This window comes from Sceloporus occidentalis, unplaced genomic scaffold, assembly GCF_023333645.1.
Source record: "Sceloporus occidentalis isolate IW3139 unplaced genomic scaffold, rSceOcc1.0.p SCAF_1, whole genome shotgun sequence".
Classification (NCBI taxonomy): Eukaryota; Metazoa; Chordata; class Lepidosauria; order Squamata; family Phrynosomatidae; genus Sceloporus; species Sceloporus occidentalis.
The window spans coordinates 38,779,992-38,784,526 of record NW_028316981.1 but is presented as its reverse complement, the minus strand read 5'-3'; the positions used below and the strand labels follow the sequence as shown (position 1 = coordinate 38,784,526).

Genomic DNA, 4,535 nt, shown 5'->3' with positions numbered 1-4,535 from the left:
TGCTAGGGGTTGTCCAAAGGCGCACTGCCCATACGTGCCTCACCCCAAGCACGTGACGAGGGCATCAAAATGGTGGTGCCCTATACACACAGGCACTGCCATTTTGACGTGATGGATGCTTAGCGTCCTCACGTTGTGCCCCCTTGTGATGTCGTGAGTGCGCCACAAGGGCACCGCCGGAAACCCACTTTTTGCGGGGGGGGGGGTTGCTGCACAAGGAAGCTGCGTGGTCTGTCTGCTGCAGCTTCCTCGCTCACCAAAACAAGGTGCCAGCAGACCACTCTTTTTAGGCAGTCTGTACCCTGCCTATGTCCAGATTGGTTTATGACATGTTCTCCTACTGCCAGTTTTCCTGGTTGACCCAGTCTTCACTGTCTCTCATGTTCTTCGATTCATGTTTGAACACTGCATTTAGTGTTCTTTATGTATACCTGCCCACAGCTGCATGGTATGTGGTAAACTTTTGTGGCAGTGAGAGGGTCTCTCCTGTCCTTTAACAACAGACCAACACACAGATTAACATGTAAATCACTTCTTCCCAACCGAGGGTCACATACTTCCATGCCACCACCCTCTGAAGATGTCAGCCACAGATGCTGGCTAAACATCAGGAATACACTGTTTCGGAACGTGGTCACATAGCCCGGGAAACCCATAAAAAACTATGTTTTAATACTAATCATAGGCCCATTCCAGACGGGCCTTGACTCTGCCCCCAGTACGTACTAGGGGTTGGCCGAGGACGCAGCGTCCAATCAGGCCTCACCCCTAGTACGTACTGGGGACGTCAAAATGGCGGTGCCCTATACACATCGGCGCCGCCATTTTGATGTGACGGATGCTTAGTGTCCACACGTCACGGCGCGGATGTGATGCCGCAAGTGCGCGGTTTGTCTGCTGCGGCTCCCTCGTGCAGCAAACACGGGCTCCGGTAGAGCACCCTTTTTGGGTGCTCTGTAAAGCGCCAGAGTTTAATTCTATTTTAATTGTGACTTCTTGGATGTTTTTACCTGTATTGTACTTGTTTTAAATTGTAAACTGCCTTAGTCTTGGGAAAATCTTAGGGTATAAATAAAGACGATCATCATTATCACCATACCCCCATACTATCCAGAGGTCACCAAAGTGCAGACCACAAGCTGCAACTTGTCCCCAAAAGTGAAGCTTCCACCCTGGCAATCCCCCACCAATTTTTCAATGTTTACAAATTGAATCATCCTGTGAGACAATATCAATATGGCTGGGGGATGGTCCTTTTTAGACCAAATGGATGGGGAGAGTCTTTTTCCAAAACCAAATGTGATTTCCATACACCTCTTGCTTTGGAAAAAGCCCCTATTGTTTGTGTGTGGTATGCCTTCTAATAATTTCTGACTTATGGTGACCTTGATGTGAATCTATCATGGGGATTTCTTGGCAAAGTTTGTTCAGAGGCCTTCCACTGAGGCTAAGAGCATGAGACTTGCCCAAGGTCACCCAGAGGGTTTCATGGCCAAGCTGGGAATCAACCCTGTTCTCTATAGTCTTAGCCCAACATTCAAACTACTATGCCATGCTGGCTCTAAAACAGATTCTTCATATTGCAAAATTGTACTCTGTCCAAGAGAGCATGGGAGATTTCAGTCTGTTTTTTTAAGTATGTGGAATCATGTTCATGAATTATAGTCAAAACCACAAGTCACTTATACTAACACAACTCCCTTTTTTGGTCATTGTAGATGCTCTAATACTGTTCCAACCACGCAAAAATGAAAATTGCCCCGAAAACCTACCTTGGAAGCAGTGCAACCCTCTTCCAAAATGACCAGTTACATGTTGTTGGAAAGTAGAGGAATGAGTGGAGACACATCCATTTCTTTTCCTGTAGCTGGACATATTGCAAGGGTGTCATCTATAGAGACCTCCAAGATTTCTGTGAATACATGTTACAGAAAATCCAACTGTTGGGAAATAGGTGGACATGTTCCTGCTCATCCTCTTTGGTGTGTAGAAAGCACCATGATTCTGGATTTTTAAAAATCTCATCTATTGGAAAGAACAACTTTTATTTACACTATACACCCACACCCACCCACCCACCCACCCACCCACACACACATATACATATATTACTTCTTGGCCTTTTGTCTAAGATCAAGTGTAGTATATATTGAATTTTAAGATTGTTTTATGTGTGTGTGCATGTGTGTGTATCCATACATACACATACATATATGAATGAGCCATGTGGAGAATATGTTATTAGGAAGTCAGATCAATATAGTTAAATAAATAAATGGGGAAAAATGCTATAACCCAGTGGGGTAAGGAAGAGATTCCTTAGTTTCTGCCATATAACAAAATCTCCTTCCAGACACTGGTAAATGCTTGTAGTAAGTCTGGGATAGAGGAGTTACATCCAAATTTGATAGTTTGCTATTCATAAGGCAGGAGTTTGAATCTGTATGGTATGTAATTTGGCTTCCATTGGTCCTCTCTGCAACTCTGATCATATCAGTTGTACATCAGTTTAGTGAGCAATATGTGGGAGCAGAGAGCCTGCCTGCCTTGTGTGTTGGAGGGATTGTTCACTGCCCACCCCAAGGACAATCTAAATGTAACAATTCTAAAGTTTGCAATTAATAAAACAGAAAATAAAGAATAAATATATGAACTTGCAGCCCCAGCACACTCACAGAAATTCTGCTAGGGAAGAAAGAATCTTGGAAATATAGCCGAGGAAACTTAACCATAGAAGCATCTATGTCAGAATTAGGGATTTTATATATATATATCATGTGTGCCCAGTTTGCACACAGAGAGAACTGAAAACAAACCCAAATACAATCTATAGTCACAGTCTCTAGAAATATGGACACATACGAATTTCCATTTTAAAAATGGAAAATGCATGTGAAAAATTGATACATTTTAAAAATGTACCCAGAGAACCATGAGTGTTTCAAAATCGCACAGAGACCTGCTTTGGACACAACAATGTGTCTATTTAAAAATGTTGTTCAGAAATGGATCTGTTCTGAAAAATACACACAAAATATGTTGGAATTGTCATGAAAGAAAAGTACAGACTCATCATCTGAAATATCTCTGAGTCAGAACAGGCTTTCAGGTAGAAAATCAAGAACCTCAATGACCTGTGGTTTGGCATATTTTCAGATCCCTAGTCAGAGACAGAAACTGAACTTTTGTCAACTGTTCTTTATTACAGGCACTTGGTTACACAACTCCATTAAATAATTTCAGGTACAGCCAATAAGAAATCAGCAAGGATTCATACTGGCATCATGCCTGCTGCTCTTAGAGTAAAGCCTGAATAACAGAGCAAACCTGTTGTTAGCATTACATTCAATACTCACAAGGAATATGCAGATGGTAGTTTTGACATTATATGAACTAAATGCTCCCGGGGCTTGCTTGCTTGAGATTTGTACCAAATATTTCTTTGAATTAAATGGAATTTTCTATTTCAGATTAATTTCCTCAATGAAGGCAAACACAGGGCAGCAAAATTCTATGGGGAATTAAATTAACCTCTTCATGACAGAGGCTGAATATAGGCTGATTGGGTAGCTCCATTGTTTAAAATATGGCAAAGGTTGTGGGACAGCCAGTGAGGTTTAGGTGTTGGTTTGGGAATCTGGGAGACCAGGGTTCAAGTCTCTACTCGGCCATGGTATCTCACTGGGTGACCCTGGGCAAGTCACACTCTCTCAACCTTAGAAGAAGGCAAAGGCAAACCCCTTGATAATAAACCTTGCCAAGAAGGCTATATATCTCGGCAGTAAACCTTGAAAAGAAACCCCTGTTATAGATTCACTTTATGGTTGCCATAACTCAGGCCTGTTACAGACAGGCCAAAATAAAGCTGCTTCGAGTCACTTTGAAGGTATGGTATTTCAATGATGCATGAGTCCTAAGAGTCCTAAAGCCACACCAAAGCTGTACTCCAGTCCTTAGGACTGGAGCGTGGCTTTAGTGCAGCTTTTTGACTCCTAGGACTCATGCATCATTGAAATACCATACCTCCAAAGTGACTCGAAGCAGCTTTATTTTGGCCTGTCTGTAACAGGCCTCAGAAACAACTTTAAGGCACACAACAACAGTGCTGAGCAGATGATGTGCATGCAAAATGCCGCACATTTGTTCTATGGCATCTTCTGAGACAGCTGGGAAAAACTCACAGTGTGCAGACTAAATGATACTGAACTAGGTATAAGGAAATTGGCTATGATATCTTTTTGCTGTACATAATGTTTGCTGAATTGATCTGAACCTGACTGTCACCTCCAATAACCTTCACTGCATGCTTCCAATTAGGGACAAACAGTTTCACATTTCTGATGATGATTCCGACAGTTGGTCCTTGCTGTCGTTATGGTTTCAGTGGGGAAAAACTGCACCACCAGTGTGTTACACATTGAAGATGTTTTATAGATTTATTGCATAACACAAGAGCAAATGGTGGCATAAAAGATGGTAAGAATTCTTAGAGCTGATTCAGCTGATGTAGGGATTGCAAAATAAAGCAGTGTGCC

The 4,535-nt window shown here is 42.3% G+C and overlaps 1 pseudogene; it reads left to right on the top strand.

Moving 5' to 3' along the window:
• The first annotated feature begins 2,107 nt into the window (after positions 1-2,107).
• On the top strand, positions 2,108-2,237 carry LOC149321322 (U2 spliceosomal RNA; annotated as a pseudogene).
• Positions 2,238-4,535: the final 2,298 nt, after the last annotated feature.